Source organism: Equus caballus, chromosome 1, assembly GCF_041296265.1.
Source record: "Equus caballus isolate H_3958 breed thoroughbred chromosome 1, TB-T2T, whole genome shotgun sequence".
NCBI lineage: Eukaryota > Metazoa > Chordata > Mammalia > Perissodactyla > Equidae > Equus > Equus caballus.
Genome location: NC_091684.1, coordinates 153,419,810 through 153,443,712, shown reverse-complemented (window position 1 = coordinate 153,443,712; position 23,903 = coordinate 153,419,810). Strand labels below are relative to the sequence as shown.

The window sequence follows — 23,903 nt, the reverse complement described above, 5'->3', positions numbered from 1 at the left end:
TTCATCTAAGTGAGACCTTAGAGCAGTTTCAACCTGAGTGAAGGACCCTTTGACATTTTTTTATTAAGATTAAAAATGCGGCTGGAAAGTGCAGCTTGTTAGGAGGTGGAACGGGACTTTTTCATGGTTAGGTCCTCTACATTACAGCCACAAGGTTCCTGAGGAACAATCCTGTCCTGTTCACTATTTAGTCCTAAGGCATGGCTCAGAGTAGATGCTTGGTGATTCCATGTTAAATAAATGAACGCCAATAAATGGTGTGATAGTGCATGAATCCTTGGGCTGAGGAGACCCAAGGCAAACATTGATTCAATACTGATGCATCCCAGAATAGAGTTTAGGGAATCAGAAATGGAGTTAGACATAGTACTCCTATTATTAGGAGAAATCCCTGCAGAGACTTTGAGCAGTGTGTCCCCTGGGCCATGGTTTTGGGGGATTCAGAAATCCTAGTGGAAAATTTGGTCAACCTGGCACGTTATTAGGAGATGATAAAATTTATAATTTAATTGTCACCACCTATGCCTTTGTAATAGTTTCCTTTATGGTGATACTCATTTAAGGCTGACCCCATTAGACGCATCTGTATTGGATTAAAAGGTGTAGTAGATTCATCCCAGAGCTAATCTTCCAGAGACCAGGTCTTGCAGGCCAAGAGTAGTTCATTAAATTCTAAGATATTAAAACAGGTAAATTATTGTCCCAGAACACAGAGAACTGTAAGAATCATTGAAAGTCTCAGGGGAACAGAATTACATGTGGGAGGGTTTTGAGGAGGTCCCACTCTATTCACTTAGACACCGGGGAGTTGCTGTGTATCAAATTCAGGCCGTATGTTAATCCAACACTCTACCATATGGAGGCCATATGACTGTTTAGAGTGGGAGTTGTCTCTAGAATCACTCAGAGTTGGATTCAAAGTCTAGATTCAACACGTATTATTCTATAAGTTTAAGCAAGTGATGAGGATAAACACAGTGCTTACACCATAGAATAGTTGCAAGAATTCAATAAAATAATGCAAGTAAAGCCCTTAGCACAGTGCCTATCACACAGAAAGTGCTCAGTAAATGTTAGTTCTCTCTGTAAGCACAGTAGAAGTGCACCTAATTCCCAGGAGTCTTTAGTTTTCCCCAGAGGAACTCCTGCATGCACACACAAGGCTGAGAACTCATCCAAACCGACTGCATACATGCCCTATTTCCTATGCCTTACCCCAAAACATAATCAGTTCAACCCTTTACCCACTTTGATTTTGGATTTGCCCATGAATCATTTTAGTGTATGCCTCTTCCCCAAACAAATGCTTCTTGCTCTGACTCCAGTGCAGCCCCTGTTGTGGTTTTGCTTGACTAACAAAGTTCTGGCATGCAGGTCTTGCTGTCCTGAGCATCTGACCTAAGTTTGCCCCCACTTTCTACTTCCATCCTCTTGACAGCTCATGGTGACCTTCACACTACTGCAGAGCTAAAACGTAGTTCACGGAGAGGAAGCAAACAGCCTTAAATTTGAGGAACAAGTGACTGATATCAGATTGATTTCTGAGAGCAGCTTTTGATGAGGAAGAGGATAACAAGTGAAAAGAATAGAGCACAAGATCACTGCCTCTTGATTGGGGATGGGAGGACAGAGTTGGAGAGAGAGTTTCCAGTGGAGAAGATACAGAGAACTCACTTCCCCTACTTTACGGTCCTGTTTGGGATTGTGACAGTTAATACTGGCCCTGGTGACGGTTAGTAGGACTTAGTTAAGAAGCCAATTAATTAGAAAATCTCTTTACCCTTAAAAATACCCTCCATTTCTCCAAAAAGCTATTTCTGTGGTTTCTCAAATCCCTTAAATTGAGTTTGGGTGCAGATTTTCAAAGTGGTCTCTGCCAGAGTGTTGCTTTTGTAAGTCTAGAACCTGGCATTCAGCTTTAAGGAAGCCAGAGATGTGGAAGTAAGCCATGGTGGGCCCAGTGCCAGCTCCCAGACTTGCGATGTCTTATGGCATTTACAACTCACCACTCTCCATCAAAAGCATTGCCTCAGAAAAAGGGGATAAGAAAACAGTGTGGCCCTGTGAAGAGCCATCATAATCAGGGAATTGCCCTAGGCCAATGGGATACCTACTCTGTAGTAGGAAACCTTGCAGTTTGAACATTGGTACAATTCAACATGGCAAAGACTGGAGGAAACTGTTGCTAGCAATGACTGAAGTTTCCACCTCTGGCATCTCATATACAAAAGATAGAAGCCAGAAAATTTCTCCCCACCTTCCCACTAACCCTTTAGAGAGACATGAAGGCAATTTGGAGCCCTTGAAAGCTGGTTGTCTGGCAGTCCCAGGCTCTTCTCACAGAGTGAAAGCTCTTTTCCACAAACCACAATCTTCTCCCCAGTGCCCTTGCTCAGTCCTCCTTATTCCTGCCAGTCTCCTGCCTCTTCGTTGTTATAATATTCCAGAAGATTTTCTCTATGTCTAGTAATACAGTTCAGAGATTCCCTTCTAACACAAAATATAGTATGTCAGATGGTTTTAACGTAACTTATAGGAAGATTAACCATGACTAGTAAGAAAGAAAATGAAGTGTTGCTATTTTATATTAGTGTGGTTGGAGATAGTCTCCTTGATAAAGTAAAAATTGGGCAGATAATTGAATAAAATAAGGGATAGGACTTGGAAGCATTGGAGAGAGATCATCATTTTAGGCAGAGGGAACAGCCAGTGCAAAGTTCCCTGAGGTGGCAGAGTGCAAGCCATGTATTCAAGGAAAAGCGAAAAAGCCAATATGGTTGGAGCACAACAGATGAGAAGAAGAGTGATGGAAGAGAGGTCTTGAGCTGTTGGGGAGCCAGATCACTTACGGCTTTATAGGCTTTTACTCTGGGAAAGACAGGAAACTGTTGGAGAGTTTCAAACAGAAGAAGGCATGATCTGACCTACTTTTAAAAGGATCAGTGGCTGTTGTGTTGAGAATAGACTATAGAGAAACAAGAAAGGAAGAAAGAAAGCCAGTTAAGAAAAGATAGCAATAATCCAGGTAAGAGATAATAATAGCTTAGCCAAGGTCATAGTAGTGGATGTGGGTGAGAAATTTGGAACAGAAAGAAATGCTGAGAATTGGTAGTATTATGGATATATTTTTAAGGTGGAGCCAAAAATATTTCCTAAAAGATTGCTGGTGGGGTATGAGGAAAAGAGAGGAATCAGAAGTGCAAAGTTTTTGGCTCCAGCAACTGGATGAGTGAATTGTTATTGGTAGAGATGAGGCTGACTGCAGGAGAATTAGAGTTGAGGGGAAAATCAGGAGTTCTGTTTTTTTGGATTTTTTTGTTTTTTGAGGACGATTAGCCCTGAGCTAACTGCTTCCAATCCTCCTCTTTTTTGCTGAGGAAGACTGGCCCTGAGCTAACATCCATGCCTGTCTTCCTCTACTTTGTACGTGAGACACCTACCACAGCATGGCTTTTGCCAAGCGGTGCCATGTCCACACCCGGGATTCGAACTGGTGAACCCTGGGCCGTCGAGAAGTGGAACATGTGAATTTAACCGCTGTGCCACCAGGCCAGCCCCAGGAGGTCTGTTTTGAGCACGTTGACTTTAAATTTGTATTAAACATCCTTGTGGAGATTTTAAATAGACAGAAAGGACTTCAGATGAGAGGTCCAGGCTGGACTATAACTTGGAACAGTGGTGGCATATAGATGGTATTTAAAGCCATGAAACCACGTGAAATTGCAGATACATAAAGATGTCCAAAGATTGAACCCTGGGGCAGGACAATGTTTAGAGGTCAAGAAGATGTAGAGGAGTTACCAAAGGTGATGGAGAAGGAGCAGCCAGTGATGTAAGAGGAGAAATAAGAGAGAGTGATGTGCCAGAGCCAAGTTAAGAAAATATTCAAGAAGGAAGAAGTGGTCAACTTTATTGAATGCTACTATTAGGTGAAGAAAGATGAGGACTAAAAAATGACCAAAGTGGAAAGTTGAAAAATGGAAGTTGACCTACAGTTGAACATTTAATATATTTTCTCTTAAAGAAAAAATTTGAAGACCCTAACAGAAGCATATGAGACACAAACATTTATTAATTTTCTCCGTAAATTTGGTGACCAAATTTTCCAAACACATAAGTTGATACAGGTGGTATAATAATAGACCAATATATTTGAAAATAAGATTATTCTCCAAAAACTCAAGCCATGTTTACAGTAGACCAAGAAAGAGCCCTCAGCAGAGAGATTGGCTCACTCCCTTCTGGATGCCTTTCTGCCCCACTGAGAATCAATGGCTTATTTCTTCATTTTATAAAGCACTGATGTCTATAGCTCTCTGTCTTTTTCTCTATTTCTTTGTCCTTCTATTTGCCTGTCTATCTAACCATCCTATACCTACCTACCTATCTACAAAAGAAATGCTGCTTTAATAGAAGATAGCCTTAACACATAGGTAGAGTTTTTGCCACCAAGATCAAGAGAGTCCATAACATCTTATTCTTTAGTATCTGCAGAGGCTATAAAGGATTATACCATTCTTTGCTGCAAGATAAGAACCACTTTGAGAAACACAGCCTAAAACTATCATTAGTAGTTTATGTCTCTTGGTGTACAGAGATTTGGGTTCTTTATGGGGAAGGTCAAGGGTGAGGCATTTCAGAATGCAGTAGTAATTGCAACACTTCTCAGAATGACCATAAATTACAGTGAGGATAATGAAGCTATGTTCAGTGGAGCTTGAGGTGCCTAGAGGATGTTCAGGAGGAAATGTCAGGTAGGAAGGGATATATGGTATATGGGTTTGTAGAACAGGAAAGGAGTCTATTCTGAATAAATAGAGTTAAGAGTTTGAGCCTTCATAAGATAGGAAAGCTTTGGTGTAGATGGGGTCATAGAGAGAGATTGTAGAGAATAAAAGAAGAGCTGAATAATTACTCTCTTAAATTGTTCAGGGGGGCTCCCTCTCTCTTTTATAACTAAGCTTAATCAACATTACAGCATTGTTTTTCTCATAAAATGCCATTTTTCATTACTTAGTTGTAAAATTAAGTCATGAGAGAAAATAGTAAAAGCAATCCATCATCAGTCTTCACATCTCATTAAAGGAATATCCTCAGAAGTCTCTTCTACTCCCCCGTGCCTCCTGCCCCCTGCCCAACGATTTTTGTATTCTGGTTGTTCCACTATCTTATTAAAGCCTGGGGTGTTTTCTTGGGGACATTACTGGATAGGGGTATTCAGAACAGAGTAATCCTTCTCATAACAACAACAGAGCATAAAGCCTTCAGAGATGCAATGTGTCTAGATAATAATTCATTTGTTGTTTCATTTCTTCTGAACCATCATATACTTCTTTTCATTTCTAAGCACTCTAAGAGCAGACATGAAATGGCTCTGAAAAAACAGTGCAGCTTCTCTTCTATGAGGTTTATTACTTTCTTCTTGATGCAAATGATAGTGACGCTATTTGGACTTTCTATGGTAAAGCTGTTTCTTTTAAAAGTTAGATTTGATTCTACAGACATTTTAAATTCAACACACTATCTACATCCTGCATTAGCCTCTAATTCAAGTTCCTAATTATAGAACCATCTTTCCCTGCTTTCATAACCTCCTTTGTGATCAGGACTGGTGCCTTCGTGTGCATGTGTGTGTGTGTGTGTGACATCTATAGCCCAGCATCTTGCAAACCAGATGCATTTGCACAATAACACTGACTGACCTGGAAAAAATATTTAAAATCTATGTTTTAGTCTTGAATTATTAGAAAATTAAAAGTGTATATTTTAATACATTGAGGTGTTTAACATGAATTTAAATTTGTCCATGAACAGAATTGTAGGTGCATCTTGCCGTTCAGTTCTCACTTAGCACTTCAATTCAAGATGTTTTCCTATTTTTTTCCTCGAAACACTTACTCAAAACTTTTGTTATAGGTGAAGCAGGGTTTTTTTTTTACCAAGATGAAAATCATGAACAAAATTCACAGTATGAGTAATATATATGAAAGTATATTAAGAAAATGTGTGTGCGTTTATTAATATGCTGAGATAGAACGTGCTGAACAATTAGGAACCCAAATTACTAAACTGAGCACCAGAAGTTGCTTTGGCATGAAGTCATTTAAGCAAAACAAAAGTTGACAAAATGGTAGGTGCTGGGTAGGAGAAGGATAGAGAGGATGAAGGGCATTCTGCAGTAGCCCTTTTCAGGCAGCCATTTTGATGTGTGGAATTTTTCACACAATCCCCAAACAAACCATATTAAAATTTCAACTCCTTTTAATATCAAGAAATGTGTAACGTAATCATCCTCACCCAATTCCTTGACAAAGAAACTCATAAGGCATGAGGTAAGGGTCAGGGAGGGATAAGGATGGGGAGACACCCAGACACCACCTGGCAGACAAACTACGGATAATCAAGAGGCATGGATTTACCAAACTCATTTCTGAAAGGCCACCAATCATCCTTACTAAAGCAATTGTCCATTCTCTAAGAATTTACAAGAATGAATGATCCAAGTGTCAAACTCTCATTTCTCTTTTTAAAGTTATAACAGCCATACTAATTTGCATTAAATCAATACATAGAACATCTGCTTAATAATGGTAGCTGGTTTTTTAAATTTGAAAATAAAGGGGCTGGCCCCGTGGCCAAGTGGTTAAGTTCGCACGCTCTGCTTCGGGGGCCCAGGGTTTCACCGATTCAGATCCTGGGCACAGTCATTGTGCCGCTCATCAGGCCATGTTGAGGCAGTGTCCCACATGCCACAACTAGAAAGACCCACAACTAAAAAATTAGATGTAACTATATACTTGGGGGATTTGGGGAGAAAAAGCAGAAAAAAACCCAGATGATTGGCGACAGTTGTTGGCTCAGGTGCCAATCTTTAAAAACAAAAAAGTGAAAATGAAGATAGGCATTATGCTTTTTGTGGGCTTCCTCAGATTTGGGAAAGGGAGGATATTTGGCCAGTAATTTGATCCACTAATATTAGCTTTGATCTCCATAGGGAATCCTTAATTGTATCCTTAATGAGTCTCTCAGTGCTCAATAAAACTTAGATTAATATCCTTAAAATGAAAGTCTCCTAAGGTTGCCTGGGGTTAATGTGTTGCAAATATTTCTTGGTAATTAAAAAAAAAGGCAGGGGCAGGGGTGAGGGGTGGGGGGGGAATTGTACATTAAATGCCAGTTTAACGCATTTGACTCAGCTGTGCCAAATGGCTGCTTCAAGTAAATGTGTCGAAATGCCTCTCTAGCCAGAAGAGCCTTAAGAAAGTGACTCCATACAGTTTTTTTGTTTCAAATGAAAACCGAGGGATAGAAATTAATTTGGACTTACAGAATGTGGAGAATTTTGTTTTTTTCGTTATGGGAATGATGGATGGAAAGTTTTCGTTCCTTCATTTCTTTCAAAGATGTATAATTGTGCCTTTTGGGAACCTCCAGATCAATCTCTTATTTTCTACTGAAGCAAAATGTCAGATACCCAGAACACTCGAGAAATGGTGAAAGCTGGTAAACTTGCTATTTTATTTTTCTGGTGTTTAAGAACTTTTTTTCTGCACATGGGTGTTTCAACAATCACTTTAGGAGAAGTGGGTACAAGGAAAACATTCTAAAATGCTTTAGTCCTTTCTCCTGCCTTAGTTGAATATTTATTAATTCAATAAATATTTATTGATCGTCTTTTTGCTAAGCAACGTTAGATGAAGAACTATATGTTTTTGTTTTCAAAGAGCTCAGTGTTTAATAGGAAGTGACAGGGATATAAATGCAATTATTAGTCAAAATAGGCTAACTGCTATAACAAATACTGTTAATTGTCAATGGTTTAACACAACAAAGGTTTATTTCTTGGTTATGTTGCTGTTTACTCAGGGTACACAGAGAGGATACAGTGGGGTTTCTGCTCCTTGCAGGCATGCAGGCTTCTTTTGTCTAGTGGTTCTGCCATCTTTTTCGTCCTTAGAAAGCTCTGCCAGATTTTCTACCTCTGTCCAGCAGGTTGGGGAGAAAAAAACGTGCAGTATTACAAGGTAGGTTTCATAAGCCAGGCCTGGAGAAGCCAGCTTTACACATTCCCTTGGTCAGAACCCAGTCATATGGCTGTAGCAAACTTGAGTGTTTTGATTCAGTTCAAAGGACTTCAAACATATTTAAAGTATATACATGTATATACTTCATATATGTATATATATGTCTAAGTCTCTTTCTGGGCTTTCTGTTGTAATCCATTTGTTTATTTATTTATCCCTGCATCAATACACGCTGTCTATATTGTAAATCTAGTATCTGGTAAGTGGACACTCCCTACTTTGTTCTTTTTTTGCAAAATAATCCTGGCAGTAATTGGCCATTTGCTTTTCCATCAAAATTTAGAACTGCCTTATAAAAGATCCATGAAAGAGCTTGTTCCACAAGATGTTTTGATTTAAATTGCATTGATTATAGTTTTATTAGAATTAAATTTTTATCTGATTCATCCCAGACTTTATTACATTGTAGTTGCTCAATAAACACTTTATGGACTAAATAAAAGAAAGATGACAATTCTAAGCTTCAAGATTTTGTGCCCATTATAAGCTTTAACTGTCCTCAGAATTGCAAACTAATTTTAAAATTGAGCAAAATAAAATTTAAAATTTCACTGTTGCAGACCCTCTACCATATAATGTAGTCCAAAGATATTATTGGTTTTTCAGGGCACTGGACTTATTCAGATATTTAAACACGATAACATATGTAAAGTGCCCAGCACATCAGTTAGTCTTGTTATATGTGGTAGCAACAGGTGGTATGGTTGAATGCATGGTAATTCCCTTCTGCTAGACCGCCGTTCTACTTCATTAGCCAAGATCATTAAATGCCCATCTGTGATTTTTTTAAAAAGTATACTGGGCAAACAAAAAAATAAATGTTGATATTTTATTTATTACTTTAAAAATATTATGTAACATTTATTTATTACTACTTTTTAAAATCAATTAATTTGAGTGCTAATATCCCCAATCAAGCTACAGCTACTATTCCTATATGGCTGTTTGAGTGCTAAAGTTTAACAGCAGCATACATAAATTTAAAAGTTACTCTCACTAAAACATATGAAAAATAGCTGTGACACAAAGGCTTTTCCAAGGAAAGGAAACAAATACCAATTGGTATCCTTACCTATATAAGCATATCCTAATTGAAAGACATAATGTCGGGGTTGGAAGTTGCATTGATAAGATTCACTACCATTTCCTTCCTTTCTCCCTATCCCTCTTTCCTATAAAGTCTGTTTCTAATCAGGAAAATAAAGTTTATGGCTGAAAGGCAGTTTTGAAATCCAGATGGGCAACAGGAAACCATGAATCTGATTTTCTGTTTACAGGCCTAGATAGAGAAGTTGGCATGGTCTGTTAAACTGATGGGGTCATTAATGGTCCATTCTTTCCCTGACCCCGTAGACAGAGGTAAAGGGTAAAGAGATTCAGAATAGACTTAATGTGGTACATTCACATTATAAGTGGTGAGACAAATGTAAGAGGTCCCAAGCTTTTGCCAGGAAATAGTAAACACCACATTTCAAGGTCTATGTGAAAAAAAAATTTCCCAACTTCAACTTCTAACTTCACTTTACCGACATCTACTATCAGACTGTTCCAGGGGACTGAAAATGACCCAGATCTTGTGCTCATAAGCACACGTAGGGCTTCTAGACTCTAAAGCAGGCAATTTGTTTCGTGTAGTCCCATTTGTTTATTTTTTCTTTTGTCTCCCTTGCCTGGGGAGACATGGTATTCAAAAAGATACTGCTAAGCCTCATGTCAAAAAGCATACTACCTATGCTCTTCTTTATGGTTTCAGGTCTTACATTCAAGTCTTTAATCCATTTTGAGTTAATTTTTATGCATGGTGTAAGATAATGGTCTACTTTCATTCTTTTGCATGTGGCTGTCCAGTTTTCCCAACATCACTTATTAGACTTTCCTTTCTCTATTGTATTTTCTTGGCTTCTATTTAAAAATTAGCTGATCATAGATGTGTGGGTTTATTTCTGGGCTCTCAATTCTGTTCCATTGATTTGTGTGTCTTTGTACAAGTACCATGTTGTTTTGATTACTAGAGCTTTGTAGTGTATTTTGAAATCAGGGTGTGTGATGCCTCCAGTTTTGTTCTTTTTTCGCAGGATTGCTTTGGCTATTAAGGGTCTTTCATTGTTCCATATAAATTTTAGGATTCTTTGTTCTGTTTCCATGAAAAATGTCATTGGGACTTTGATAGGAATTGCATTTAAAGCCAAGTACCGTATGATTTCACTCATATGTGGAAGATGAAAAAAACAACAACAAACAAAACCATAGACACAGAGAACAGATTGGTGGTTACTGGAGGAGACTGGGGAGGGCAGAGGGTGAAGGGAATAAAAGGGCACATGTGTATGGTGACAGATAGTAATTAGTCTTTGGGTGGTGAACATGACGTAGTCTTCACAGAAATTGATATATAATGATGTATGCCTGAAATTTCTATAATGTTATAAACCAGTGTTTCCTCAATAAAGAAAATTTTTTTAAATAATTAGAAAACAAAATAAAAAATAAAGCAGGCAATTTGGAGTTTTAGAGAATTGGCAGAGTGTAACTCTAAGTATCATTTGTAAAACTGTCTTGAACACTAGAAACAAATACTGGAAACACTAAAAAAACTTACCAGGTGGCATTTTGAGTTCTCGCCTGTCTGACTGAAGCTCAGAAATAACAGGAATGTGCCACAGCTAGAGAGCAGGTCCTTTTTGGTGTCCTTATTACCCAGAAACTAATGCCAGGGTGTGGGGCGGAGGGAAGAGGGCAGACCCTGGAGTCAGGCAGGTTAGGTTGGATCCCAGCTCTGTGACTTACCAGCCACACCTTTGACGCAGGCCCTTGGAACCTCAGTTCCTCTGTCTGTAATATGGGAATAAAAATACTGATCAGATTGCTGTGAGGATAAAGTAAATGAAGTGGCTCCTGCTGGAAAAGGCCCCCATGTCCCACGTCTCTCACCAGTGACTCTTAAGTGCCTAAAATTCCTGCATTGCTCATGACTATGAGATAAGGAAGGGGTGATGCATTAATAATGGAAGTGTATAGGGTGTTAGGGGTGTATGACATTTTCAAATTGACACCTTAGTCTTCATTTACTTTCAAAAACTAGCTAATCAGTCACTATGCAGGGAATTCATAGGCTAGGACATGGTATAGAAAAGTTGGAAATATAAAAAGGCATTTAGAAATAGAGTATGAGGCACCATCAAAGACGGCAGGCCTGGGGTGGGAGAGAGGGGTCACACTGAAGCACTTGGGGAAGTAAATGTGAGAGTCATCAGGATTAGAAGAGGGTGGTAAAATACAGTGGGGGTGGGAGTGGGATAGAGTGTGACTGTGCACAGGAACAACACTTGGACTTGGAGTCACCCTTGATTCCCCTCTCTCACACACCTACAGCCAAATCATCAGCAAATTCAGCTTCCAAAGTTCATTCAGGATCCAATCAATTCTCAGCACCTCCACCACCTTATTCTCATATCCTGATTGCTAAGTAGCTTCCTACTTGTGCTCTGCCTGCCCTTCCTTCCTACTGTCTGTTCTCTCAGCATGTCTTTTTTTTTCTTTTTTCTTTTTTTTTTGAGGAAGATTAACCCTGAGCTAACATCTGCCGCCAATCCTCCTCTTTTTTGGCTGAGGAAGACTGGCCCTGAGCTAACATCCGTGCCCATCTTCCTCTACTTTATATGTGGGACTCCTGCCACAGCATGGCTTGGCAAGTAGTGCGTAGTTCCACACCCAGGATCCTAACCGGCAAACCCGGGGCCACCAAAGCAGAATGTGTCAACTTAACCACTGTGCCACCAGGCTGGCCCCTCTCAGTGTGTCTTTTAAAACATTGTCAAGACATATCTCTCCTTGTTCAGAACTCTAATGACTTCCCATCTCACAAAAAATTAGTAATAATCCCAAGTCCTTCCCCAAGTGGTCTGCTTTCCTGACCCCACATGATCTGGCTCCCACCAACCCTCTCACTTTCCTCCTTCACCCACTGTGCCCCAGCTGCACTGATCTCCCTTCTGTAACTTAAACATTCTCCAGCCCCAGGACATTTTCACATTTTCTTCCCTTTCTCTGGAAGTTTCTACCTCTAGAAATCTACATGACTCATTCCATCACTTTATTCAGCTTTGAACTCAAATATCACCTTCTTGTCCCAGAGGACTTTGTGAACTTCCCTGTCTAATGTAGCACCTGGCACCCCAACATCCTCTATCCACCAGTGCTGGTTCTCTACTTGACCACACTGCCCAATGACTGTGCCAATGGATTTGCACAGAGACGTACAACCACCTTCATAGGAGCATGAGCTGCCACAAACGCAAGAATCTGAAGCCTTCCCTTTGATCTGCCCTAATCTGCTCTCTGAGGGCCAGAAACTGGGCTTTGTGGGACTTTAGGATGTCCTTGCTCTGAAACCCATCTAGGAAAGCAGTGGCCATGGGTGTGGCAAGTTGTGAGAAATCCTGAATAGCATACAGTGGCCAGGAACACATATCTTTTGCAATTTGTTTATTTTACTCCCATGGAAACTATTTGCCTGGAGGCCTATCTAACAGAACATCTTAAAAATTTGACCTTAATATGCTTCTAAGCAATCTCAGAAAAAAATTAAAATAAATTTTTCCTATGGAGAATAGCAAAATGGTCTCCTCTCAATAGCCATGGTCTTGGTTGCAGAGAAATCCCAGGGGTAGCTGAGTCTCAGTGATGGCTGGTGGTTGTCAGGTCGGCCAGAACATCTGTGAGTGTAGTGAATGCTGTGGTCTGCTGTCCAGTTCCCACTGCAGGCCAGACACATGCATTCTCGCAGTGCTGGGAGTGTTGCCTGCTGATGGCTCCCAGCCACGTCCCTCTCTGGGCCTTGTCCTTAGGTGAAGGGAGCTGTCTCACCCAAAGTTACATTCCTTACCTAGGAACAGCCCACATCCAATTACTGGTCAACATGGAGGTAAAAAGCCTGGAGTCTGTACCTCAATTTGAGATAATTCTGAAAGGCTTTCCCAGCTTCAGAGCTCCCTCTGGCCTTTCTTACAACTGCTTCACTAAATCTCGCTTTCCTCACTCCCTCATGGGAGTTCTCAAGTGTGCTTCCCAATTGACTTCCTGCATCCAAATCTCCATCTCAGAGTCTGTTTCCCAGGGCCCCCAACCTAAGACGCAGAAGCAATTCAATCCAATCATTACAGTGGCCAGAAGAACCAGCCTCTGCTGTCTGGGGTCAAGTTATTGCCATTGTGGCCGACTCAGGAAATTGGGAAAACTGTACTGACTTTTACAGACTATTAATGAGCACCTAGTGGCAGAGCCAGGGCTCAACCCACACCTTCTGCTCCAGCTAAGTTTTTCAAAAGAGAGCTGGATGCATTGGAAAGGCATGCCACCCTCCCAGCACTCCCCATACTGCAGCCAGACTGGCCTTTCACTTCCTCAAACAGGCTGAGCCCTCTGCTGATTCAGGGCCTTTGATTTTGCTGTCACCTCTTTCTTAGAAACATTTTCCTGGCTTGACTGGCTTCTCCTGAGCCCCAGGTTTCAGCTTCATGCCGCATCCTCTGGGAAGACTTTCTGGAATGCCTCCACCAAAGGCATTTCCCCCACCTCATTTGATTTCCATTTATCCCATCTCCTTGCTTATTTCTTTCAGTGGCCTTATTTTACTCTAAATTATCCTGTTTGTTTATGTCTCCTACATGTGACTATTTTCTATTTCTTCTCTCCCCTTATAGAATGTAAGCTCCAAGAAAGTAGAAACGGTGTCTATCTAGTTCACTGCTGTTTCCACTGTGGCTAGAACAGCATCAGGCACATGGTAGGTGTTCAGTATATGCAGTGAATGAAAAATGAACATCCTTCTCATTTATTAGTCTTCTGTCTACACACTACACACTAGTTGTCTGAGATGACTTACAGACACATGAGTACAAAAACTCTTATACAAGGAATTGGCCGGGGCCCAAACTACAGGATCTGGAGAGGTTTGTTTCTATTGTCTGTGCTTATAATGCTGGCTTTGAGGGTTGGTGGGGTGAGGATGTTTGTAATATGTGAACAGACAAATTGTGAAACAGAATATTGGGATTGGGAGTACGGGTGGGGTGGGAGTTTCTCTTTGATGCCACATGAAGTTGAAATGCAGCGCCTCCCAAGTGACAAACTGATTTTCCTGGAACAATTCCTATAAGAGAATGAAACTTACATAATTCAGTTTTTCTATCTGGGACCCAGTGTAGAGCAGTCTTTCGGGCATCAGAGAAAGTTCTAGCCAACCAGCTGCGAGCCTAGTGGAGGAAAGGCTAGAAGTGAGACAGCTGTGTCTGTTCTTGATATGTGCCTCAGAGGCCCTGCAAGAGTAGAGGGCTCACACTCTTGTATGGCTTCCTCTCTCCACAAGCCCCACCACACTTGTAAGGCCCCTGTGAATGTAGTAAGGTGCTTAAACCTGCCTTAATCTGCCCAGTCTATTTCCCTGCCAGCTCTCCCAGGGAGGCATAGTAGCATCAGAAGATAGCTAAGCCAGAAGGAAACTTAGGCTCATAATCTTTTATTCTGGGTCCTCTGCTTTAACCAGAAAAGTTCTGCTTTTCATCTGTTTTCTTTATTTCACTTGAGAAAGGGAATATACTTCTGAAGAAATAGAAACTACCAATCATCCAAGCCCTTTGTGTTAGAGTTGAAGAAACCAAAACCCAAAGAGGTTCTGTGAGGGACTATATTCCTAAGACAATTAGTGGCAGAATCAAACTATGACTGTGGATGTTGTGTCTTTAAACCCAGCTCCATTTCTCCACGCCGTGGTTTTACAGCCTATGCCAACCATTTGACGTGGCCTTCTTAGTTACTTCAACTTCCACATATGTTAATATTGTTTTCCCCACCAGTTTTTGTAGGCTTTAAAGGTCCCAACAGAGCACATCACGGTACTCTTTGTGTCTCTCAGCTCTGTAGAGCCCAGCCCAGGACTCTACATCTGCTAAGTATCCAGGAAGCCTTTAGTACTTGAGTGATTGCAGCTGCCTTCTCCTGGCTGCCCAGAGCCTGGGAAGCACAGCCAGCTTCACCCTCTTCACTTGGCACAGTGCTCCCCTCCTGGAATTCCAGAAAAATGCAGAACTATGGAAAAAGCGGAAAAAGAAGAACATCCTCTAGTCCAGTCCCACACTCCTCTGCCCCCTGGTAGGCTAGCTGTATCCCTTCAGGGTACATCCTTTGGTTTCTCAGAGCAGCAGTGCTGAGAGCCATTCTGCCTATCTAGGGTTAGGAATGGGTGGGGTAAAGATGTGATTGCTCTCAAACCAGTTCCACCCAGTCAATAGAGTCTGTGCTTTGGTCCTTGTCCCCTCCCTCCCCCTTTTTATTGGGGAAGTGGGAAATTGGTGGTGAAATTACAGGGAAAAGGGATGTATTAGTTAGCTATTGCTGTATAACAAATTAAGGGAAATTTAGCGGCTTAAAACAACATGCATTTTTTATCTCACAGTTTCCATGCATCAGGACTCCAGGCAAAGCTTAGCTGGCTCCTCTGTTTAGGATCTCGCAAGACTGCATTCAAGGGGCTACAATCTCATCTGGGACTCAGGGGTCCTCTTGCAAGTTCATGTGGATGTTGGAAGAATTTATTTTCTTACACCTGTAGAACTCCTGATAACTTGCTTCTTCAGGGCCAACAGGAGAAAGAGAATCTCTACTGTCTGAAGTCTCTGAGCTCAGGGAAGGATTAAGCCCTCTTTTAAAGGACTATCTGATTAGGGCAGGCCCATCTAGAATAATCTCCTTTTGATTGACTGAAGTCAAACTCATTAGGAACCCTACTTTCATCTTTAAAATCCCTTCTACAACACAACATAATCGTGAGAGAGATATTGCTTAACATTGCTATCCTATTAGTTAGAAGCAAGTTGCAGGTCCTGCCCACCCTTCAGGGAAGAAGTTTTCATAAGGCAGGATACCAGGAAGGGGGATCACGTGGTCATCTTAGAATGCTGCTACCACAAAGGGATTATTAAAAGAAGAATAAAAGCTAACTATGGTTAATTCAGGCTGAGGAAATGGAGGCTCAAAAGAGTAAGAAGTTTACTCATGGTTTCCTCGGGGCAGAACCAGGTTTCTAATTAGGAGTGACTGAAGTTAGGGCTTATTCACTTAGCCTCTACTGTCTGACTATTGCGAGCTTCAATGTCAAGAAACCTGGACAGGCAACCAGAGACATGTTTTGTCTTCCAGATTCATCATCTAACTCGCTGGGTATAACATTAGGTAGCTCCTTAACTCTGTCTCATTTTTTTTCTTCCAGTAACCCACCTGAGTTTTGTGATGATTGGTGAAAAGTACAAAGCACTGCAAATAGTAGGTAGCTATAAATGCTCATCAAACTAAAATAAAAAGTAGCAGTTTTAAGTAGAAGGAGGTTGACCAATTTAACCTCCTCCTCCTTCTGCCAAGTTTGGTCTTAACGCTATGAGTGTTGGTGTGATTGGAGGAAGGAAGAGGATGAGGAAAAGGGAAAATGAATGTCCCCAAGACATCAGTGCCCCTTCACCCCTCTCCCAAAGGTGAAGGGGGCACACTGGAGCAATTCTGAGCAGCAGAGTTCTAGGATCAGATTTCTGTGTTAGGAAACTTACTCTGATAGTGGAATAAAAGAGAAGACTAAATAGGAAGCTGCTACAGAATTCTGGGTGAGAGATAATGGTCACCTGAATCAAGGAGGTGAGAAAGGGGCTAGAGAGAGAAGGAAAAGTCTCTGTAGATATTTAGAGTACAGAATCTGTAAGATTTTGTGGTCATTTATGTGTGAGGGGTAAGATAAAGAGCCTAAAAAGAAGTCTACAATAATCACTAAATAGGAATAAAAGCAGCAAGGTTCCTATGAGAAGATGACAATGCCCATCATTGTCACCATCTCTGCCTCACATGGGTAATAACCTCTCACTGAGTCAGGGCAAAAAGAGGGCTTATCGGAGATGTGGCAGCAGGTAAGGTGAATAGGAGCATATCTAAGGTTGGGTCTCAGGAGACAAGTGGTGCCATTAGCCCTTAACTCTGGGACTAGCAGTAACATCACCTGGGAACTTGTTGGAACTTGTTCTGCCCCAGACCTACTGAATTAGAAATTAGGCATGGGGCCCGGCAATCTGTGTTTTAACAAGTCCTCCTGGTAATTTATATGCACATTAAAATTTGGGAAATGCTATAGACAAATCCTTTTGTTTCTGATAATACATCTCTTCATAAAACCTCTGGACAGTCAGGCAAAATAGATGTCCAACCAGGGACCTCTGAAAGAGGCCAGGACTCAAGCTGAAGAACAGTTGGCTAGACCGTGTAAGGATACCACAAAGAAAAGCCTTACCTCTCTCCCCCACCTGAAGATGCCAGTGAAAGCTTCCAAATTCTCAAGAGAAAAAAGATGACTCTGATTCATATTATGTTCACCTTTAAGTCTTGCTCAAAATAAAACATTTTCAGAAGGAAAGAAAAAGTGAAGGAAAGGGGGAAAATGCAAGGGCCATACCACTTAGTGTTGCCCTTGGGAATGTCAGGCCCTGCTTCCTCACCTTGCATTTTCAATTAGCACCCCCATATCTTGCTCAAAACCCTTACCCAGAACCCCCTAGTATTTTAGAATCTATAGGGCAGAGGTGTGGATGGAGGAGGAGTGGTGATAAGGACACCCCAAGTCTTCTCCTCAGACTCAGTCAATGATTCTAGTGAGACCTATAGAGACACAGTTCCATGATCACTGCAGCAAGAGGATGGGCAAGACCTGGAGTGAGGCCTGTTCCACACTGCCTACAGAGGGACCTCAGGGTAAGTTCCGGTGTGCACTGCGTCTCTGAGCCTCAGCTACCTCACCTTCAAAATGGAAGAGTTGAACTAAATGGTATACCCAATATTTTAATTTTACCTCTTCTTTCAAGCCCCAGAATTCTTGGCCCTGCAGATGATATTAATTTAGTTCTTGTGGAGAGAGAGTGTGCCACTCTCCTGAACCTATTATTTGAAGAAAGGGTCTTTAGAATTTTCAAAATTGTGTTGACCTTAAAGCAAGAGAAAACCAGCTAAATTCATATACTCCTGAAGGGTTCTGTGAACAATTTTTATGTTTGTATATCTAGAGCTAGTATTTTTAGGAGGTGTTAAATTTCCATGGACAGAGAGATTCGAAGTATGCAGAAGAAGGCAGTTTTTCCAACCTTAGAAAGGTTTTGTAATCTTTCAAAGGTCTTTGAGACACAGAGAAAAGGGCATCTTTTTGACGGAGTCCCTCAGTCCCACCATTCTTTTAACACCTCACCTTCATCTTCAAATTAAGGCGTCGAATATTAGGGTGTTTGGGGGTTTTTTTTCCATTTTTTTTCTTTTTTATGCAGTTGTAGCCCAGATATTCCACAGCTGTATTTTCCCTCCACACAAAATTAGTTCCTTGATGTTTACTCTGTTTCCTTCATTCTTCCTTTTTTCATTTTAAAAAAACATATTTCCGTTTGGAAAAAACAGAATATAAATCAGAAGCATCTTCTTTCTCTAGAATATTTGGAAAGTTTCACTTGGCAGCTTCAGGTGGAAGAGAAAGGTGAGCCTTTTCCTCATTGTGTTCTTAAATGTCCAGCCAACTGTACTTCAAACTTGAGTCCTGGCCCATTTCAGAGGATTATACATCTGTTTTGTGCAACTGCGCAGAGATTTTGTGAATGGGTGCATTTTCAGAACCAAACATAGTAACAAAAGTAAAAAATTCGCGCAGAACTTCCTGAAAAAAGAATTAACTGTTTTCCCAGTTTCCAACAACTTAATACCCTTTTATCACAACTTGAAGCAAAGTATTAATTCTTGAACTGAAATGCTCTTCCTTGTTTATTTCCTTACACAAATGCTTGCATAATTTTGTCTTGCACATAATCCTTCTCTGCAATTTTTATAGTAACTGAAAGCAATTTCCAGATTTATTTTGAAAGCCAAATGATTCCTCATAACATCTTTATGAAGTGTATTTGGAGAGGGGTTGGAATAATTATTTTTCAAACAAAGAGTAAAGGCAAAGAAGGATGAGGTGATAGATTAAATCTACATAGTGAATCACTGTACTAGTTTAGAACTTGGTTCATTTATTCAGTAAATATTCAGTAATCTCATTATTTTTCTAGTTCTTCATATACTAGAATATATTTCTTGTGTTTTCTCTTATACTCCATGTGCCTTTTACTTTTAAACAAAGAAATTTCATCATCTCACAGTTCTAGAGGCTAGAAGTCTGAGATCAAGATGTCAACAGGGTTGGTTCCTTCTGAGAGTTGTCAGGAAGACTCTGTTCCAGGTCTCTCCCCTGGCTTCTGGTGGTTTGCTGGCAATCTTTGGATTTCCTTGGCTTGTAGATGCCTCAACCTGATCTCTGCCTTGACGCTCACTTGGCGTTTATCTTGTATACATGTTTGTCTTCAAATTTCCCCTGTTTTATAAGAACACTAGTCATATTGGATTTGCGCCCACCATAATGACCTCATCTTAAGTTGATTACCTCTGTAAATACCTTATCTCCAAATAAGATCACATTCTGAGATACTGGGGTTAGGACTTCAACATCTGAGTTTTTGTGGGGGACACAATTCAAGCCAAACATCATGTAATATATAATAGCAAAAACATGTATTCATTTACTATTAATTGATTAATTTAGAAGTATTTATTGAGCACTCACTACATGCAAAACACTGTGCTCATATGCCTTTTAAAGGGATAATTTTACCTCAATATTTTTTTGATTCTTCTTAGCATACAACCCAGACTTACAGGAGGGAACATTCTACTACTCTGGTTCCAAAAGCAAAGAAAAGAGAAGAGCTAAGGAAAGTAGAAATGTTAACAGAAGTCCAAAAAAGGCACACTAGAATGATTTTTATCCTTTAGCTATAATAGAGCAAAAATGAAGGGTTTTCCAAAAGAGGACCAACATTTTCCCCTGCCTCCACTTAAGCAATGACTCTTACACAAGACTTTCTGTGTAATTTCTCTTTATGTAACTCCTGATTCAGAAAACCTTTGGCTTTAAAGACTGGGTAACTCCAGAAGATCAAGACCTTATTATAACTGAAATATCTGTTTTAAAGACAATACAATGCTCTGCTATTTGAAGTAAGAGGATAAAAGATTGCTAGAGCTAAAAAGGACTCCAGAGAGCATCTGCTTCAAGGGGCGAGGAGGTTTCATCCTATGTTGTTTTAATGTAGGTTTTATTATCACTTAGATATGGTAAGGCCAACAGATCAAGAGATGACTGCCATTGAAAAGACAGTTTATAATATTAGCAGATCCCAAAAGAAGGGGGCACTCGATGCCATGGGGGCCCACAGGGGGAAGCACCAAGGTCAGGCAGGGGGCAGAGGGAGGTGAGAACTGTGGGCAAGAACTGTGGGAAGGAACAGGCAAGGCAGAGTAAGTAGGTTTAGGATTGGCTAATTCGGATACTTTCAGCAGATTCTGGAACATGGGCACTATTCCTTGTTGTCTAGTACCTGACCGTGGGGTGATTAGGGCAGGTGGATAGTGGCTCAGAGTGAGAGCCTGATAAAGAAGGTGGTTGTGTTATGGGCTCTGGATTGGTTGGTTTGCATCTGAAAAGTGTGCTCCTAGGCCAGTTGTTTCCTTTTTCTAGGAATTGGCTAACTTTGGGAGGCAGAGTACATCCAGGGTCAAGAAGGCCCCAGATATCAAAGCATCAAAACACAGAAAACAAAAGACATAGTTAACACAAATGTGTCATTTCTAGTTGATTGGTAGAGACTTCCTAGATGGGATGTTGATAGTGATCCTGAAATCATATATTGGCTCAGTAAAAAAGAGTGATGTTTGATTCTCGGTGTCTGCCATGGACACTGGGGTGAGATGTAACCGTGTATTTGTCATCACCCATTTAATCCAACTCTTCCTATAAAGATGATGAAGATATGGTCCAGAGAGGTAGATTAACTAGCCCAAAATCACACTGCTACTTAGTCATGGGCCTGGAAATACAGCCCAGATCTTTTGACTCCCAAATTAGTGTTCTCTACTAAGCATGCTGGCTACAAACTACCCACAAAGCAGAGGTACTAGGTATAGACAGCAGCGTGATTTCAGCCCAGTCCCCCACAACATCACCTGTACTTTTTGGAGGAAGAGATCTTTTGTGCTGGGGCCTATCATTGTTTAATTATTCCTGTGCAGTCTGCTGCACGTTCTTCTATAGGCTGTGACATCCTTGTGGGTCTGTTCTTTTTCGTGACCACCATGCATGCCCTTCTTTGTTGAAGAAGCTCCAAGCCTGGTCCAGAGCCCTCTCCAACCCATCCAGAGCAGTTGCTGTTCTCCCAGGGAACCTGGCCAGCATGAGCCGAGTGATGGAGGTCCTCCCTCCTGTCCTAATTAGTTACCAATTCTCTGATTGGACTTTTCTTTGATGTTCAGCTCTTGACAGCAGTTTCTCTTCTTGAGCTGCCCTGTCCTGCAGCATTAATATTAGTCTCCTCCACAGCCAAAGTGATCCTGAGATAAATATTTTGTGACTTTTTGAGGGACAATATTTCTCAGTCCTCTAGAACAACACCCAATGTCCTGAGCTGTAGGAAGGGCAGAATTATGAACATTCAACACTATTTGTTCATTTATTGTCTATCAGGCAAGCATACAGTAGTGAGCATGTACTGCATGTAAGGCCCTTTTCTAAATATTCTGGGAGTTGTAAAAATGGTTAAGAAATGGTCCTTGCTATTAAAATAATAATCTAAAGGGAGAGATCAAATAAATAGTGACAGAACTAGGATTATATTGCATAAAATGTCTAGCTGGTCACCTAATCCATTTTCTTTTCTTCCTGGATACAGTGTTAGATTAAATTTCTCAGCCTCCCATGCAGTTAGAGGTGGCCAAATTACCGAATTCTAGTCAAGGGAGTGGTGAGCCAAAATGATATGCACTCCTTTTGGGTCCAGCTCATAAAAACTTACTTTAAAAACTTAAAAGATCCTTCATTGCTCTTTTTTCTTTTTCTTTCACCTTGATACATATGAACATAACAGCCTTGGAAGCCACATCTTAAAGATAGCAGAGCCTCAAGATGGAAGGATCCTGGGTCCCTGCATCACCACTTGGAAGAGAGCAGCACACAAATCAAGAATACACATTTGGACTTTTCCTGAGCGAGGAATAAGCTTCTATTATGTTTAAGCCTAGATAGATTTGGAGATTGTTTGTTATAGCAGATAGCATTATCTAAACTAATATAGACTAGAATCCAAGTTTCCCTACACCTAGTTCAGTTCTATTCCCTCCAAACCACAGATCCATGTGAAGTAATTTGATAATGCCCCAATTTAAACCCTAATAAATTTACAAATCACATCCTAAGTCATCTAAGAGAATTAATACATGAACAGTCAAAATTAATGGGTTTTAAGAAGGGACACCGTGGGGCCAGCCCCGTGGCTGAGTGGTTAAGCTCCACTTTGGCAGCCCAGGGTTTGTCAGTTCAGATCCTGGGCGCGGGCCTACACACTGTTCATCAAGCCATGCTGTGGCAGCATCCCACATAGAAGAAGTAGAATGATTTATGACTAGGATATATAACTGTGTACTAGGGCTTTGGGGAGGAAAAAAAACAAAGAAGGGAAACCTGCAAAGCATGTAGATCTGTGTGAAATAGTGGAGAAGGATGACTCTGTTGAGCAAACCTAGTGTCCAGTTTATAACACAGGGTTAGTGCTTGAGGCACTGATCTGCCATTTCTGGATTCCAAGTTTGGGCCAACTATTCCGAGGGTTATAAGAGGAGGTTTCCCTTGGCTGATCTGGTTGTAGCATGCTGCAAACTCACATCTCCCAAGGCTCTTTGTTTCTGCCTCTTGAACTCCCAAATAAAATTGCCAAGTACTAGTGATTCCCATGGTAGGGCACAAACTCTTTCGACACGTGACTGACCCTAACTGCCTCCTTAGTGCAATTGGTGGACACTAAAAAGGCCCACCCAAATGACAGACCGGAGGCAAAGGCACACCTGTGAAGGAGACATAGTTTTTCTTTAATATATTAAAATTTTCCTTTTAGAAACTCTCTAAACCACTCTCCTTACACTTACTTTCTGGCTCCTCAGTACATGCAGTCTTCCAGCTAGATGCCCAGGGTCCCCAAATTTAGCACTTTACCCTGGCCCCCCCTTAGGGTGTCACTACCCGCTTCACTTTTCATTCTTATATTCAAAAAACCTACCCAAATTATGAACTAAAAAAGCTAAAGTCACCGTGGGATGTCTAGTGGTTACAAATGTTACGCTGCCTGGAAGGAACTCTAGTCCATTAGGTTACAGCTGTCTAAAATTAGCTGGACAACATCTTGGGTCCAAAAGGAGGAGGTATAATTAAGAGAACTGTCAATGGACTAGGAATAGGAGATTACAGAACTCTAGGTAACAATGCCCCTGGCCACCTGGGGTAGGTTGCAGGGAGAAGGGCTGGGATAGCTTCCGCAGGGGAAGAAAATTTTGCAAAGGAGAAGTGAGAAGGTGTTCTGCTTAAGAACAGTCCTGACTTTAAGACATCTTTTCCCTGAGAAAACATGCATAGGCAAAAATAGTAAACCACACACACTCAAGAGAATTGAACAGATAATATACTTTGTACAAGTTGCAAAATGCCGAAGTTGGTTCTTATGCTATAATATTCAGCATCAATAGTTAAGAACGCCCCGGGTAAGTTATTTGTCTGACGGAAGAAACAGCATCCTGTTTTTTATAAATGGTTTGAGGGGGTGGAAATAATGGCTTTGGTCATTTTGTCTTATTTTTATAGGATACTTGATTCTGTTTAAGACTAGCTTG

At 40.8% G+C, this 23,903-nt stretch overlaps 1 long non-coding RNA gene across 1 annotated transcript in view; it reads left to right on the top strand.

Moving 5' to 3' along the window:
* LOC102149820 (uncharacterized) overlaps positions 1-23,903 on the top strand; it is an 83,405-nt gene that overhangs the window by 38,198 nt on the left and 21,304 nt on the right. The gene's annotated exons all lie outside the window — the stretch shown is intronic.